The sequence below is a fragment of the Prionailurus bengalensis genome, chromosome C1 (genome assembly GCF_016509475.1).
Source record: "Prionailurus bengalensis isolate Pbe53 chromosome C1, Fcat_Pben_1.1_paternal_pri, whole genome shotgun sequence".
Taxonomy (NCBI): domain Eukaryota; kingdom Metazoa; phylum Chordata; class Mammalia; order Carnivora; family Felidae; genus Prionailurus; species Prionailurus bengalensis.
The window spans coordinates 195,556,302-195,575,087 of NC_057345.1; the positions used below are offsets into that span (position 1 = coordinate 195,556,302).

The 18,786-nt window shown below is 37.9% G+C and overlaps 1 protein-coding gene across 1 annotated transcript in view; it reads left to right on the forward strand.

The window, feature by feature from the left end:
• Positions 1–210: 210 nt before the first annotated feature.
• MAP2 (microtubule associated protein 2) overlaps positions 211–18,786 on the forward strand; it is a 284,797-nt gene continuing 266,221 nt past the window's right edge. The window contains exon 1 of the mRNA XM_043577693.1: positions 211–490. The gene's annotated coding sequence lies outside the window, so the exon portion shown is untranslated. The remainder of the gene's footprint in view (positions 491–18,786) is intronic.

Sequence of the window (18,786 nt, forward strand, 5' to 3'; positions counted from 1 at the left end):
GGCGGGCTGGCTGCGGCAGGAGGCGGGGCTGCCGCGCTCCCCGTTCCCGGACACTGCGGCGGGGGCACAGCCCCCCGGCCGAGCGGCCGCCGCATGGTGAGGAGGGGCCGGGGCGGGGCGCCGGGCGCGGGGAGGCGGGGCCGGCGCGGGGAGGCGGGGCCAGGGCGGGGCGGCCGCTAGGGGAGCCCGGGCCAGGGCGGCGCTCAGACTGGGCCGGGCGCTCGGGCTGCGCGGGCTCTCGGCGGCCGCTGGGCAGCATCCTCCTCCTCCTCCTCCTCCTCCTCCACCTCCTCCTCCTCCTCCTCCACCTCCTCCTCCTCCTCCTCCTCCCTCCTCGCGTCCTTTTCTTTCCTTCCGTTTCTTTCTCTTCTCCCTCTTCTCCTTCCCCTGCCCCGTCTCCCCTTTTTCTCCTTGTCCGGAGGGCCTTTAGTCCTCAGGTCCGTGAGCGCAGGCAGCAGCCAGGGCGGGTGCATCCAGATTCTGCGTCCAGGTAAGAGAGCTGTCGCCACCTCTGGTTCTGTATTCCGTGCCCTTCCTTCCTCCGCCCAGCTTTCTGCTAGTGGGAGCCTCAGCTCGGAAACGGGTGGGACTGGAGAAGGGGCTGGGCTGTCTTGTCTTCTCTGCCTTGGAAGCCGGCACAGGTTGGTCGGCTATCCCGTCTCCCACCTGGCGGAAGCTTCAGGCCCGGCCTCTCCAGGTGTCACCACTGAGCACGGGAATGGGCGCTGCGCCTGGGCTCTAGATTTGTAGAGTGTGTGACCTTGTCAGGTACCACTTTGAAACCCGGGGAACTTACGTCGGGTTAGGATATCCATATTGAGAGCTAATATTACCTGAGCTGTAGAAAGACGAGGAGTGGGTTATACAAAGGTAATGGAGGTGGGGGGTGTGGAGAATTCGAGGTAGAGAATTTTTTTGTCCATCTAGCTGCAGAGAACTGCATACTGACGAATGAGTGAGTTAGAGAAGCCTTGTCAATTTGAAATCATTTTCCTTGTAATTCTTCCAAAAACAGCCGGAAGAAAAAATTGATAAGTATAATTTTAGGCAAATGAGAAATCTATGATCGTGTTGAAGGGCGGGACACGAAAAAAAAATGTCTGGATGAGTCTGAGCGTTTACACAATATTTCTGCTTCAAACGATAGGGGTGAGAAAGCTGCACCTACAGTCCATCTATTCTTTTTATTTTTAAAGGCTTTTGGGGGCCCGCATTGCCAATTGCCCTCCTTCCCCAATGTAGTCTTTTGTTTAAGGGTGGAAATTTAAAGGAGTGTATGAAAGGAGTGGGGAGGTGTTGTGTTTGGGTGTGTGGAGGGGAGGGGAGGGGAGGGGAGAGTAAAGCAGATGGGGTCAGAAAAAAAGCATCTTTGGAGAACTGGAATTGATATTATATTGCTTGGCGTCAGGGCTTAAGGATTTTTGTCAGAAAATAAAAAGCTTTCATTAGCAACAAGCCCATTTATCACAATTACTGTGTGCCATCTGCTGTAAGCCCTTAGCACAATGATTCCAGGATACAGACCTTTAAAACTGACACAATGTGAAGGGTTTTTGTTTCAATGCATACACATACATACTCACGATGCGTGCACTTGTGCACATCACACACACGCTTACACATATGTAATACACTATATACAGAATATATACAGAAGAGAGAGTAACTGCTTAAAAGACAAATCTTTTAAAATTCATCTTTGAGGGTTTGGGGCTTATGGTGTGAATGAAATCTGTAGTGCAAAACAAAAAAAAATATTCTCAGGTGATATATAATTTTGAATGTGAGGCAGAAGGATTAATGGATGTTGGCAGGAACTAACTCAGATATTAAAGGTGTAATTTATTTAGAAATGGCTGGTCCGGGAGAGGAAATGACTGCAAACTGAAATTGAGGTTTGCAGCCGCAGTGAGGCGATGGAGAACAAAGCCTTTTATGTGAGCCACATTATGCAAAATGTCCCATGCTTGAACTTCAGGTACCAGCCCAGTGTAAAGCATAGCTTTGTCACTCTGTCATTTCACTGTGGGCAAATATATATATATATATATATTTGGCAATGGAAATAGATTAAACAAATAAAAGCCCTTTAGAGTGCCCAAGAGGAAGATTACAGCCTTTCACCTGAATGTGACACAGAACACCCATTTCACTGGGCATGTTTAATAGGCATGTTTAGGTAGAAATCTTTATGATTTGTACATCCTAGGTGTTTCAGTCAACCCTCTCCCCTTCATGCACAAAGCATCGTCCTTCCAAGAAAAGGTAAATTGCATTTTTTCTTTGAATAAAGAATATTTATTTGTGTGTGTGTGTGTGTGTGTGTGTTTTAACATTGATTTTCTGGTGATTTTATTTGATTATCATAGGTTTACATCTGTATGTATGATTTGTATATTATCAGAGCTATGGTGCCTTTAAGATTGTTGGCACAGGCTGTTTATCTGTTCATGATTTATTTGATTTTAATTTGTAGCATTTCACAGTTTGCTGTCATATTATTTAATTTACAAAAGTTTTTAAAAATTTTACACATAAGTAGAAAATTGTCTAATATGCATCTGGAGATCTTAGTAATTTAAAAATTGATCTTCCTTTAAGCGTTGTTTTGATTACCTTAATTTCTTTAAAAAATTTTTTTTGAATGTTTATTTATTTTTGAGAGAGACAGAGACGGAGTGTGAACGGGGGAGGGGCAGAGAGAAAGGGAGACAGAATCCGGAGCAGCCTCCAGGCTCTGAGCAAGCTGTCAGCACAGAGACTGACATGGGGCTTGAACTCACAAACTGCAAGATCATGACCTGAGCTGAAGTCGGACACTTAACCAACTGAGCCGCCCAGGTGCCCCTATTACCTTAGTTTTCATTTCGTTTCTCTCCTATTTTCCCCCCTCTTTCTTGTCAAGTAACCCTGTTTCTTTCTGGTTGTCAGGGCTGCTTTCAGCTTCTAGTTGTGTCTAAACTACCAAAAGCAGAGATAGTTCTCTCAGGAATTTTGAGTGTAGGAATTGTTCATTCTCTGCAGCAACTCTCCATCAGGATGACCTGTTTACAGCACCTTCTCAGGGAGGAGAAAGAGAAAGAATGTGCTGAGAGAGCATGACCCAGTGAAACAGCCATTACCTCATCGTAGTAGCTACTTCAGATTCATTGAGAGAGCAGACATCCTCTCAGTGGAAACCAAACACTGGAGCACACCCATCTCTAGGCAGAAGCCCTCCTCTTCCCATAGCAGCCTCTACTGATTTTGCTTTGCTGAGGTTAAAGAGATGTTTTCTCTTTTAAGTATTTCAGAGATCTTGAACTTGGACGAAAATATGCAGCCAGAAATGAAACTTGGCACAGAATCTGAGCCTGAAGGAACTATTTCATTCCTTTACCGCTTTTGGCTTAAATCAATTTGCAAATTTTCTAAACATCGGAAGGGAAAAGGAAGAAAAATATTTGTTACTGTATTTTTTGCATGTTTTCTTATGACACACATATTTTGTGTTGAATTTTACTAGCAACTGGATAATAGACTGGACCGCTATGCTGTTTGAGAACTATAGCTGCATTATTGGAGTTGAAAATTAAATAGTTATTATGTTTGATTAGATGTATACATGACAATATGTACTTTCCTGAATTATTCATCAATATCCATAGGAGGCAGACCGTGTGAAACCAATTGGGCGAGTTCAATTTTCAAGTTGATTATTCTGATTCATGAAGTCTTTTCAATGCTGAATTTCTTTGTGACAGATTAAGATAAGAATCTGAAATAAGAGTTATAGTAGATGACAACAGCACCCCTAGGTCAATACTGTATTTCCCAATGCTAAAAGTAGTCATTAGGTAAGTCATTACTAGATGCGTGAACCTGAAGATAACATTCTGAAGCTGTCCTAAGCTCTTTTGTCTCTTGATACATGAGTTAAAGATGCTGTTAAGGTCTGCAAGTCACATCTGATTCTTTCAGATATATCAGTTCTTTTTGCTACTTTAATTCTCTCAATGCTTTTATTATCATCATCGTCTTGATCTATTCAGTGTACGCCTCTTATACAGGCGGCAGTATTTTGATCATTTCACCAGTTCTTTCCTCCCTTCACACCATTTTAATCTCACATCTGAATGTTAGACTTCTCTATTACTATTACTACTATTCTCTCATAGTATTGCTTTCAGTACAAATTAACTTTTAGGAGAACATTTATTCCTATTTATTTATTACACATCTATTAAGTTTCTACGAGAGGCAAAGTATCATACGGGAGGCTATGTAATGAGATACCAAAAAAAAGGAAGACATAGTCCTTGGCTTTAAGAAACTTACAAATAAACTGAGGGTTGGTGGGGGGTGGGGGGGAAGTGGGTGATGGGCATTGAGGAGGGCAGCTGTTGGGATGAGCACTGGGTGTTGTATGGAAACCAATTTAACAATAAATTTCGTATAAAAATATAAATAAAAATAAATAAGAGGAAAGAAACTTACAAATAAAGTTGGAAGGATTTGTTTCTTTTATAAGAGGTGACATTCAAATGAGTAGCTGTTGTATTACAGATACGACAGAGTGCAAGGGACTGCAATGTCCCAGCATCTCAAAGACAAGCTATTATGCATAACTTATATAAATGCCTCAATGTAGACATACCTTCTTTATTCCATATATATTTTTTGAATTGGAGAATGACAAAACATAACTGTGTGTGTGTGTGTGTGTGTGTACATATACATACTTACATAATGGAAATAGTAATAGCCCCTCAAATACTTCCATCAGTCAACTGTAGAAAGTCATGTCATTAAATACTGTACAGCACATGAAAATTCAAATTCAGAGTTTTTTGGATATTCTCAAGGAATTATCTGTCCCAGGAATTGGTTCCAGGCCTCAAAAGCAGTTAAAGAACTATGAAGTCAGAAGTGGTAGACAGAGGACCAAAATCAAGGGAAAGGGTCTATGGGAAAGTTTGGGTGGGTGGGTGGGAGTAGAGGAGATGAGGAATGAAAGCAAATTCTCAGTTGTTAATAGTTGTCCATTCAGGATGGAGAAGAGCCTGTGTCTAAGTGGGTGGGGAAGGAAGAAGTCCTTTTTTTCTACCTCCTCATAATATTTTGTTCATATTCCTCCCTTTCATTACTTTGAACTAAGGCCGTAGGTGTTTCCTTATAAAATTTATAAAGGATGCTTATTGGAAGCCATTCTGTAGTGAATCAAAATTTTAAAAGAATGTGAGCACGATTAGTTGACGTTTTATGCAAAACGCTTTGAATCTAATCTTTGAACTTTATCTTTCCTGTTCAAGAGAAACAAGCTTTCCTTTGAGTGATAGTATTTTAACTGATATTTTTACTTATACATTTGAGGGAAATTCTGTGAGAATTTAGACAAACTAAAGAGCCCAGGATTTCCTCTTACAGTTGGTTAACTTGTACTGTGGCTTTGGGGAAAGTTGAAAACAATTTACTTCCATTAAAACACACCAGAAGTGGCAAAAATCTTTTTTTTTTAATTTTGCTTTTTTGTTATGTTAACAATCCTTTAGAGAAAACAATTTCTGGGGCGCCTGGGTGGCTCAGACGGTTAAGCGGCCGACTTCGGCTCAGGTCATGATCTCACCGTCCGTGAGTTCGAGCCCCGCGTGGGGCTCTGTGCTGACAGCTCAGAGCCTGGAGCCTGCTTCAGATTCTGTGTCTCCATCTCTCTCTGACCCTCCCCCGTTCATGCTATCTCTCCCTGTCTCAAAAATAAATAAATGTTAAAAAAAATTTTTTAAAAAAAGAGAAAATAATTTCACTTATAAGATCACACAGCTTGACTTTGCCCTTCTTTCTTTTCTTTGCTCCTTCCTTTCAATTTGTGCAAAAATCATTGATCATTAGAAAGGTGCCAATACTATTTTTATTAAAATTTATTTTCCATTACACCTATATTTCTCATTTAACATGCAGTTTTATGCTACATTCTCCTCCTCCTTAGCATTCCATCCCTATCTTGGCTCTTTCTTTGATCCTACCTTTTATATCCTCTAGCCTTGAATAATCTTTTCCTTGTATACCAGTGTTTGCTCATGTTCCCTTCCTCTAGAAGGCCTTTGTGAATCTGGAAGAAAAGTTACTACCTTGTTTCTTCCCATGATTGGAACCAAGTTTCCCCAGGTTCTCTTATCTTAAACATAAATGCTCATCCCAACTGTGTCCTCACCAGCCTTCTTTAAATTAATTCTTTAAAAAATCTGCAGGTTGTACATCTAAATGACTAATTGTTTTCAAAATGAAAAATTTGGTTAACCAACTGCTATTTTTGTCATTTTGTTCACCTGAAGCCAAGTAAAATGGTTCAGCTATTTTTATAAATTAAATCGACTAGTAAAGTCAATCCATTATCTTCATTTTATGCTGCTTAACTAACTCCACACATATATACCTAATACTTGGAGTACTAGCTAGTCAATGACTATTCTGAAAATGCTGAACCAAATTAATTCAGTTTCATATAAAATATTTCTGATTAAATTGCTCTGAACAACATCATCATTAGCCATCTTGAGTCCATTTCAAAATGATCATAAAGCAGAGTGCCTGACTATCCATGAGGGTATTTCATCACTTAATTGTCCAGGTCTATTACATATAAAGCAAACTCACAAGTAAATACACAAGTAAATACACAAATTCTATTAATTTGAGGTCCACTAATCATGCCAATATCAGCCTTTCACATTACTTTAAGTGTTAATGGCTTTATAGTTGGCTATGTTTTATTGCTGTAACAATTTTAACAGTACTGTGTTGTATTGTTAATGGACAGCAGTGAAATTCTGTAATGAATTGATATGAAAAAGTGTTCTTAATTTTATTGGCTAGAAAGAATGATGCAACATCAGTTGCATTGACATGAAAGCAATTAAGTAATGCTCAGCTTTGAAATTTCATTATTTGGGCATCGTGTCTTTCAAAATTGTAATTTAGTCTTTCCTTAAGCGTATACATGCTTTTGGCAGAACAATATTTTAAACAATATGCTGCTCACTTTTTGTTGATGTTTGTATGAGATACCATATTCCTTTGGCCCTTTTTAAAAACAAGCAAAAAAGTTTAAGCGTTCAGTTATGCATTCTCTTTTTGTTAATGAGTACTGTATAGCTAGGAAAAGCTCCCACTCATTAATTTACTGCACATGTTTATCATTTATTGTTGAACAAAAATTTGCAATCTGTAGCATACAATTTCTTCAGGGAACAATAATATGGAGTCATAGTACATGTAACAATTTATGAACACATGAAATTTGTTTTCCTTCTGTTTCACAAAGGGCTTGCATGGTGTTGTGTATGTGTGTGTGTTTGTGTGTGTGTGAGATAATCTAAGACAGCCTATTATAACTATGCCATTTTTTGTAGTTGAAATAAATTATTTCACAATCAGTTGATTTAGAGAAAATTAACATTTTACTATGATGTTCCACATGAGAACTTTTGGTATTAAATACATTTTTAGAGGCAAAACAATGATATGGGTGTTCATTAATGAAATTAAATTGTATTAATTTCAACCGATTTGTATACTTTTCTGTTTAGAGATAATAGTTCAGATTCCATTGTCCATTATTGAAATCAAATGATAAGGCTAAATATTGTGCTCAAATAAAAATATCTGTTTTGATCAAGTCAAAATGTCCTAAAATGAAATATTGGCCACTTAAGTTTATCTTTTAAGAAGTATAGGTGGCACTGCTTTTGCATATAAAATGCAATTTATCTTCATTGCAACAGGAGAAGCTTGAGTTGATGGAACTTTAGAAATTTTACTGCCAAGAAAGCATTAAAACACTAAGCATCCTACTGAAAGCCAAATCTCTTCTAAAACAATAAAGTGAGTATGGTCTAGCATTATTTAAATGGACTTTAGCCATTGTGTCTCAATCTAAAGCTTGCCTCATTCATAGATTACGTGATGGAAATTATTATAGACTACTGAGTGGCCTTTGGTGAAATTGAGATTTTGTGGGTTTTTGTTTTTTTTTTAAGTTCTCTATTTCAGACTCAGTCACCAGTTCCATGATTTTTGTTCCTTTTGTTTTAAATAGGACTACATTATATGAGGGTGGTCACTATCAAAATTAGAATTTATGAAAACTGCACAATTCTGGATAATCTCACAGCCCTATATCAGCCCCTTCTTAAAAACTACATGGGGGTATGTGATAAGAATCCAAATGTTCATTAAAAAGCTGATATTGAAAATGAGTAAACTGAGGGGTGCCTGGGTAGCTCAGTTGGTTAAGTGTCTGACTTCAGCTCAGGTCATGATCTTGTGGTCCATGAGTTTGAACCCCACGTTGGGCTCTGTGCTAACCTCTCAGAGCCTGGAGCCTGCTTCGGGTTCTGTGTCTCCCTCTCTGTCCCTTCCCCATTTACGCTCTGTCTCTCTCTGTGTCTCAAAAATGAATAAAGGTTAAAAAAATTTTTTTTAATTAAAAAAAAAAGAAAATGAGTTAACTGATTTTTGGTTTTTAATAAAATATTTTCCTGGGGTGCCTGGGTGGCATAGCCAGTTAAGCATCTAGCTCTTGATTTTGGCTCAGGTCATGCTCTCATGGTTTGTGAGATTGAGCCCCACGTCAGGCTCTGTGTCAACAGCGGGGAGCCTGCTTGGGATTCTGTCTCTCTCCCACTCTCTCTTTCTCTTTCTCTCTCAAAAATAAATAAATATATATTTTTTTTCAACGTTTATTTATTTTTGGGACAGAGAGAGACAGAGCATGAACGGGGGAGGGGCAGAGAGAGAGGGAGACACAGAACCGGAAACAGGCTCCAGGCTCTGAGCCATCAGCCCAGAGCCCGACGCGGGGCTCGAACTCACGGACCGCAAGATCGTGACCTGGCTGAAGTCAGACGCTAAACCGACTGCGCCACCCAGGCGCCCCAATAAATAAATATTTTTAAAAAATAAAATATTTTCCTTTTGCCTCTAATTTATTTGTACTGTATATAACAGAGTAGCTCTTCATAACCCTATTAATTAGTAGCTTCGAAGGATTATGTGCTTACGTACCTGGAAACATAAGATGACATTAATGTATTCTTTAGTTTTATGCCTCTGCCCCATTGCAGAAAGGACATTAGTTCTTAAGGCTTGCTAATTATACATGAACTAGATGATGTTTGAAGGGGAAGAGGGACTGTCAAGAGAAAATGATGTGAACCTTTGACATACGTGTGAACAAACCGGTACACAGAGCTGTTAAGTGACTTACCCAAGGTCCTGAGAAGCAGAGCCAGGCCTAAAACTGTCATTATGGATTCAACTCAGAGCTTGTTAAGGGTGCCAGTGAAGAACCATTCCACTCTGACTTTCTGTTTCCAATTCTGATTATATTGTCGTTTTCTGAGCTGAGGGGTTTAGGTGAAGTGACAATCATACCTGCCCAACTTTGTGATCCTACTGTGACTTTCTCATGGACACCAAAGAGGGAGGGACTTGGAATTCTAAGGCCATTCCAACCAGCTCCATGCCAGCCACACTTCAGAAATTATTAAGACTAAACCTGATCCAGGAAACACTGACTGGGCTTCTGCCCAGGGCCATTCCTGTGGTTTGGATCTCTTAAAACAGAAGTTTAAACTCTCTGGGGATGTGTGCCCAGACTCAAGGTACCTGGGAAGCCAAGGAGCTTTTCTCTGAGCTTGAACTATCCATACTGATGCTTCTAGATTGATGGAGTCTGTGTTTAAACTTGGCTGTATGTACAAGGGGAATTCAACAAAAATAGCCAGATTGAAACTTTTTTCTGACCTATAGCAACATGAAATTTTCTCAAAAATAGCTTTCCTTTTGTGTTTCCCCCAGCTTTAATATTTTTAGCTAGGAGGAAGTGAGCTAGAAAGGCTGTGGGCCTCTGTGTCTGTGCCTGTTTCCCTCTTTCTTACTCTTGTATGTCCTGTTTCTCTGTTTCCAGTGCTCCATCCCTCTTGGATTTTGCTTCTTCCAAGGAGACAGCAAATTAAATAAGAATTAGGTGTTGCTATGGTTACCATGTTCAGTAGAGCTTCACCTGCACCCACATTGCTTAGGCGTTGTAGAGTCTTAAGTTGACAAATATTTGAAAGGCATGAAAAGCATCTTGGAGGAAAGAAATTAAGCAGAAGCCATGCTTAAATATTTAAAGAGGAACATATTCCTAGTCACTGAAAACTGAAACGATATCACTACCTAGGGAATGAAGGAATTCTAGTGTTACCCTTCTGTTAGAGAATGTTATATAGCAGGTCCTGTTTATCTAGATGAACACGTTTAATCGCCCGTCAGAATCGGAGTGACTTTTATCAGTGAGTAGATGTAACAGAATTCCTTAAAATATTTTCCATGTACATTTGTGAAAGACTGTGTTGTGCATATTGTCTTTCTCTGGGATGTTTTTATTTTGAGCCATAAATACAGGAAAAGTTATCTTAACTGCACACCACGAATCTATACTTTATAAAGGCAAATTTTAAAAAATTAAGATATTCCTTGCTCTTCTTTGTTGTGGTTTATTGAATTTGATAATCTGAAAATCTAAATGATCTTTAAGAAATTAAAATGGTATTCTTCCTTGGGAAGGATTCACTCTCTGTCTTTTTTCCACTTAAATATCAGGCTAGTGAGCCGTAAGTATTTCTAGTGTCATCGCCCATAAATCATTCATTATTTATTTAACAAAAGGTTATTGGATCCCTAGTATACATCAGAATTTTTCTAAATGTGTAGGAAATTGGGACATAGCATACAAATTCCTGCCTTTATGTAGCTTATAGTCTAATAACAGGAGACAGAAACTAATAAATAAGTAAGTGAATGAACATTTGAAGCATGAAGAAATGCTATAAGAAAGAGGAAACAAAAGCATATAATAACGCTTATTTGGGATGGGATAGGCTGCCTTTATAGACTCAAGTAATGAGAAATAGCCATGGGAATGTGGGCGGGCAAGAATTTTCAAGCTGTGGGGACAGCATAAACAACAGCCTTGAAACAGGAAGAAGCCTGGCGTATTGGAGAAACAAATACAAGGCCAATGGCACTGGAATCTAACGAACACGATAAAGGGTTGGAGAGGAAATCGGGGCAGAAGGCAGGTGCCAGGCCACATAGGTCCTCTTGATGAGGGGTTTGACTTTTATGTGACTTGCAGTGCTTTCTGATTTTTAAGGTAGTAGAAGCAGAATTTTTTGAGAACCTCATAAAAGCTTCCAAAGATTAATTATATTATCTAAGTCCCTATGGACATATCTGTATCTTATTCACTAATGTGTTAAATCACAAGAGAGAAATAATTTAGAAAATCAAAAATCAATGGTGGGGGTAAAATTAGACGTGTGTTAACCTGGTCTAATATAACAGTTTAAACATAGGCAACCCTTGAGGTGATGGGTGGCTCAGTTAAGCATCCGACTTCGGTTCAGGTAATTATTTGGCAATTCATGAGTTCGAGCCCAGCATCAGGCTCTGTGCTGACAGCTCAGAGCCTGGAGCCTGCTTCAGATTCTGTGTCTCCCCCTCTCTCTGCCCCTCCCCTGCTCGCACTCTCTCTCACTCTCTCAAAAATAAATAAACATTAAAAATTTAAAAAAATAAATAAACATAGTAACCCAAATTGTGTCATTTTCTTTAGGTGTTGGAAAATTATGTATATAAGTAATTTTAACCTCTTGTAGCCTTTTTGCACCCCAAACTAACCTTTAAAAAGTAAATCCAAACAGAAAAGTACAAGTATGTATATGAGAAAAGTCCCCCAAATCATTTTAGTTTCAATATGGATTTGTTCTTTGGCTATTTCCCCACAGCAGCTTTATTGTAAACAAGTCCAGGTGCCAAGCAACAACCAACATTGTACTGAAATTTCTAAATAAATTAAATAACAGAGCAACACATATTTTGCTTCACATATTTTGCACATAGTATTAAGGCAATAGTTTAAATCTGAGAATTTATAAGTAAGCTGATCCAATTTCCTGATGATATTGGATCACCTGTGTGATTAATGATCATGCATATATTATACTAAAATATTTAATACACTTTTCATATATATTTGTAGATCTAATGTGATGCTCTGTTGAGCTTAGCATTAAACACAGTTTGCCAGACATTTGATTGATTTTACCTCTGGCATACTGCAAGGCTGTTAACGTTTTCTCTAGGCATTCCTCAGTAGAAAAGAGAATCATTTTTTTTTTATTCCTTCATGTAATGTTATATTCCAGACATTTCAATATGCTACATAATGTAGGAGAAATTAGTATTTTTATTTTATAAGGAAGAATTGAATTAATGTTGATTTTTCTTCAAGCTTCTTTTCTTGACTCCATTTTGTTTTGTTTTTAGGATTAATTAAATCATAATGTTAATTGGTTTTATGTGGCACCATTAGATAGAGTGATATATCTATTTCCCAGATTTGCAGTTACTCAACTTAAATATTAAAAGTATGAATAACAAACCAAGAAATAATTCTGATATATATTAAATTGAATAGTATTCTTAGAATTTTATTCAAATGTGGGCTTCTTAATATTGAGATATCACTAAGCATCAAATATAGTGGAACATGTTATTTCAAAGGATTGATGATCAGGCTTTAAAAAGAAACAGTAATTTTCTTCTAAATATACAACCATGCTTATGCTATGGAATATAAAATATACAGCATATTGCTGTCCCCTAGTTGACATTCACTAGAGACGTGAGACACAAAACTAAAAAAGAATATAGTGCACAATAAGGTAAATGATATAGTATGGCCTATAAATGCTTTGCAAGTTCAGAAGAGGGAGGTATATCACCATGTGTAGAAACTGAAGATTTTGTGTGGGAAGCAGAATGTGGAGTGGGGCTGTATAAGTGGCTGGGTTTGGAAAAGTGCCCAGGTAGGACAGTTGTGAAAGCAAAGGCAGGGAGGTGACAATGAGCAAGGTAAACCAGATTGCCAGCAATAGAGGATTCCGTTAAGAGAACAATGGGATTGGAAGATAGTCCTGGGTTTGTAGAGGTCCTTAAACACTGGGCTTAGTAGAGGTTTTGGTTTTATCATTAAGGCCACTGGAGGCAAGCGTTTGGAAATTACTGAGGGATTTTGACCTGGGGAATGGCAAGAAAGCATGTGATACCCTAAGATTAGCAAGACAAATTTGAGAGAACAGAATGGCAGGTTTAGAATTTCTACGCATGGCATAGCCTAGAGACACCAACCTATTTAGAGTACGAGACTAAAAGATTTGTTTGGGAGCTCTGGTTTCAGACATTTTCATGAACAGTTAAGAAAATATCAATACCAACAAATGAAAGTAGGTGACACCTATAGAGATGGAATGAGGAATGTCAGCTCTTTGACATTTTTTGAAAGATAGATTTGAGGAAGCCCGAAGAGTTAGTTAGAAGCCAGGTAGAACTGCAGTTAGTAATAGGAGCCTCTACTGGGGTGATGTCACATGTGTGCAAAATATGTACTTTTAAAAAGAATGGGCTTTGGAAGATAGCAAAGAATTTAGGACAAATTTCAATACAACTCCTCTGATTTCTAGGCTATATTGGAAATGGACTACATGACTTCACAAATTACTATAGTAAACAGTGACTGAAAAATCAATGAAATGTGTGTGTGTTTAAACAGATTTTTTTTTGTAAAAAATTACAAAATTATTTTTGTTATTTAGTTCTGATTTTAAATATTTGGATTCTTAAAATGTTTGACATCTTTAAAACTAGTATCATATGGTTATATGTAAGCTATTTTGTAAAAGGCCAGATAGAAAATGTTTAGGCTTTGTAGGTCACATACACTCTCTGTCCCCAATTACTCAGCTCTGTTTTGTAACAAGAAAGCAACCATAAGTAATATGTAAACCACTGGGTATTGAAGTGTTTCAATAAAACTTTATTTACAAATAAAGGTGATAGGCCCATTTGACCTGTGGACTGTAACTTACCAACTCCTGGCATGTAGTGTCCTGTTTTGGCATAGATCTAGAAAATGTCTTTGAAATTATGTAACCGAACATATTAGAACATATCAGAACATATTAGAAACTATAGAACTTGTCCTAAGCCACTGGATTAGTTTCATCATATGGGCATGGATTGTGTTTACATTATTTTTTCCTCAGCCTCTGGTAACTTCAGAATAAAATTGTGTTCCATTTCCAAAACTGTTTGAACCTATAGTTAATACATTTCACATACTAACTCTTCTATGCTTTACTTTCTTACTTATGATTTTCTTTTGTCCTTATCTTTTGAACCCTTTTTTAGAACAAGGTAAGATAAAATAAGGCTGCTTTCTATATTTTCATGAGAGAGCCATTTTTAATTAAAGTCTGTGTGCAGAGAATTCTTACTTTCCAGGAGTGAAGGTGGTGTGGCATTTCAATCATGTTTGCTATTAAATCAGGACAGATTGCATTGCTCTTGTTACCCTATTTACACAACTGAAATAGTTTTCTCACACATAAACTGTAACTCTTATGTGAATATGATATCAGAGGACATTTATGAAATCTGTTATCCTCACATTAAAAAAAATGGGATGGTTTGTTGCTTCTGAACATTTCACTGTGTCTGTGGTCACAAATGCCTTTCAAATGAGTTTTAAACCCTCAGGATTCAAGTGATCCTGGCAGGAAGCTGCTAAAACTCAAATATTTTCTCTCTTTTATGAGTACATGAACATGGAAATACTCTGGGGATTAGGATTCAGATAATTTAAATATTGTTCTCTTTCTCTCCAGAATGCTGTGTGAGATTTTGTCACTCCAAATTGAAATCTGGGACTCATGGTATAAGAAACTACGAGTTTTAATTTGTTTTGTTTTGTTTTACATACTCTTCTTGTGAAATGATACTGTTGCCTTCTGATTTCAGTAAGACCTTGTTAATACATTGGAATTAAATAGTTGGACAATTTTTGACCATCCAGTTAAATTAATAGTGAGATGGTTTTGTTTTACTCTTCTAGATATGGTATAATGGACAAGAGAGCTCTTAGCCTGAAAAAAAAAAAGTGTTATCAATTAGGTGCAACTTGTTAATGATCTTTAGACCTACCCAAGGAGAGTGACATAGGAAATGGTAAATGTGTACATGTATCTACAGGGGATGTAGTTAACACTGAAACAATGTTTCAAATTTTGGATAACTATGTTATACAATTAGTTATAATATCTAATAATAGAAGAAAAATTGACCCGGTATTGGAAAAATTTATACCAAATCTAATGAGAATTTCATTTTGCACTTAAAATATAATTTAGTAGGGCGCCTGGGGGGCTCAGTGGTTAAGTGTCTGACTTTGGCTCAGGTCATGATCTCCTGGTTTGTGGGTTCGAGCCCTGCATGGGGCTCTGTGTTGACAGCTCGGAGTCTGGAGCCTGCTTCAAATTCTGTGTCTTCCTCTCTCTCTCTCTGTCTGTTCCTCTGCTCATGCAGTTTTTTTTTTAAATAATAAAAATAAAAAATATAATTTACAGAATTTTATTCTGTCACTACTTAAATTAATAAAATTTAAAATTTAAACACTTAAAATTGTTCATGAATATATACATGTACAATTATGTACATTGACTGGTCATTGAAGATCTATAAAAATTTCTTTCCACATCTGAAGTTAGAGAGGACAAAATGGAGAACAGAGAGGAGAATCATATGGCAATCACTTTGCTTAACTCCAGCTTTATTTGCATTATTTCTGTGAGCCCACATTGTTGCTGTTTCATTTGTTATTTGTAAGACTACACACTTAATTACATAATTCCACAACTATGTGTGATTGCCAAGGTCCACATTTATTAATACCTATACTCCTCTGAACAAGATGCCTAATGTGTGTGCATGCGCATATGTACCTGTATTTATGTGTATGATTTACAAAGGGCAACTTGTCTTAGCATAGACTCATAAAGGAAATGCCCTCCAAATAAATCTACAACCACCTTGGCCCTTCTTTTGTTATATTTAAAATGAGGATAGCTGCTGGGGCGCCTGGGTAGCTCAGTCGGTTGAGCATCTGACTTGGGCTCATGTCATGATCTTGTGGTTCATGGGTTTGAGCCCTGCATTGGGCTGCTGACAGCTCAGAGTCTGGAGCCTGCTTTGGATTCTGTGTCTCCCTCTCTCTCTGCCCCTCCCCCACTTGCATTCTGTCTCTCTTCCTAAAAAATAATAAACATTAAAATAATTTTAAAAAATGAGGTTAGCTGCCAAAGATCTCTCAGGCTTTTGTTTTGTTGTTTTTAGATATAAGAATCTGGAAGCCAAATTAGAGCTATCTTTTAGGACAAGGATTTCTTGTTTCTAGGGAGCAAAACATGGTGAACAAAATGCTCTACCTTCCACAATTATATTTCCAAAGAAGAAAGGCAGTGACAGAATTATCATATTTAAGAGATGTCTAGGAGTGCTGGGTAGCTCAGTCAGCTGAGCATCCAACTCTTGATTTCAGCTCAGGTCATGATCTCAAGGTTCATGAGTTCTACATGGAGCTCTGCACTGACAGCAAGGAGGCTGCTTGGGATTCTCTTTCTCTCTCTCTCTCTGACCCTCCCGTACACATGCACACACACACACTCTCTCTCTCTCTGTCTCTATCTCCGTCTCTCCCTCCCTCTCACCCTTTCAAAATAAATAAACATCAAAAAAGAGGGAGAGAGATGTCTGTCACCCAGTGGTTATATTAGCCAGTTGGAAACTAAGGAACTGTGCAGACTTTTTTGGACATAAGGCTTAGCAGTTCACAACATCTTAAGTCAATGTTAAGTCATCCCATGAATTGATACTGGGATATACAACATGAATAGACATGGGCATTGCACTGAATTTATTTGGAAGAGAATGTAAATGAAAATAATATTTTACAGACCCTTATTTTATTGTTTGGTATAGACAACATAGTATCTTTATCATGATGAATTAAAAACTTTCTGTTACATTTCACTTAGATTTCTCTCTAAGTCATTGTATGTAGGCTATAAACATTTTCACAGAGTAGTTCTTTGAAAAATTCAATAATTTCATTATTAGAGAATGTGATGTTATAGTTAGTATATAATTTTTATTTGCTTGTTTGTACAGTAACTACAAGATATCCCTACTGCCAAGAAAATTTTGTGAAGGGAGTGGTCAACAAATATTTTTGAAAGAGTGAACAATTTTAGATAAAGTTGTTTAGAATCCCAACTTATTTAGTACTGTACCCAAAAGGAAATGATGGCTCTGTTTTGGGGTGGTAATATTTTAAAAATCAATACTGTCTCTTTCTCTTAAAAAGAAAAAAAAACCGGGGCGCCTGGGTGGCGCAGTCGGTTAAGCGTCTGACTCCAGCCAGGTCACGATCTCACGGTCCGTGAGTTCGAGCCCCGCGTCAGGCTCTGGGCTGATGGCTCGTAGCCTGGAGCCTGCTTCGGATTCTGTGTCTCCCTCTCTCTCTGCCCCTCCCCCGTTCATGCTCTGTCTCTCTCTGTCCCCAAAATAAATAAAAAACATTGGAAAAAAAAATTAAAAAAAAAAAAAGAAAAAAAAGCCATTTGTCTAAAATCTCAATCTTTACCTTTGTTCAAGATGTAGAAAGCATTATCAGTCTACACTCTTGTTGAGACCTTGAGAAAGTTTTTGAGTCCCCGGGCCTCGGTTTTCTAATCTACAAAATGAGGAGATGAATTCCATTGTCTTTAAGACTGCTTCACATTCTATAGTGAATTGAAAGGACATCGCCTTAATTTCCACATCTGCACAAATCAGTTTTTCATGTTAGCTAGCTATTTGGCCAGCAAAGATTTCAGTGATTAAAGTGCTGTACAGATAAGTTTTTTTATTTATTTTTTATTAGGGAAAGCTGAATGTCACCAAGAAGGTTGGCCTTATGAGATGTCTTTCACACTTTATCCATTGTGGGCACCTTCTTTATATTCAGCAAATGCTTACTAAGAACCAGTTATGAGCCCCCTGCTGTGGTGAGTCATGTTAGCCGTATGAGGAAAAAAAACAAGACTGCATCCTTACTCTCCAGAAACTTATTACAGGGTAGGGGAAGACAACCAGGTCACATGCTTTGGATAACTAAACAGTCTATAAATGAACACTTACAGCACATCACTAATTTCCCTGTGTCCAGTACATGGAGGAGGAAGTGTGTATGGGCCAGCTTTGACTAGGAACCAAGTCATGGTATGGTTATGAGTGGTACAAATACTGTGAGCTGATGGAGAGATGAGACTGTGACAAGGCTTTAGGAAAAGATGGAAGCAACTCTACACACGTGGCAGATATTTGCCCTTCTTATAGCCAGTGGGAATTAAAAAAAAAAAAGAAGAAGAAAAGAATTGTTTTTGAAAAAGCTATTTTGCAATAGAAGGACAATAAAAATGTTCTGTTCACTAATATATACGATACACATTTCTTTGTGTGGTAAGTCTTCCATCGAAATTATTATGGAGAAAATATTTCTCATGACTCCTTTAAGTTAATTAAGTTAATTTTGTTAATTCCAGATGATCTTTAAATGTCCATTTAAATTCTATGAGAATGGCTTCTGCTTCAAATGGAAGTCCTTTGGAAGACATGATGACGCTTTGAAAAGGTTGGAAAGGAGGAGGAGGTGTGCCCAGAGGATTTATTGTACCATTTTTTCAAAGCAGAGGCCAGCTGTTTTGGAACTAGAATTAAAATGTAAATTATCAAAGGAGGATAATGAGAGCCATTCCTTTCAGACAATGCCCAGTGCAATCAGAGTAAGCAAAGGGTTTGGGAAGATTTTCTACTATGCACAAG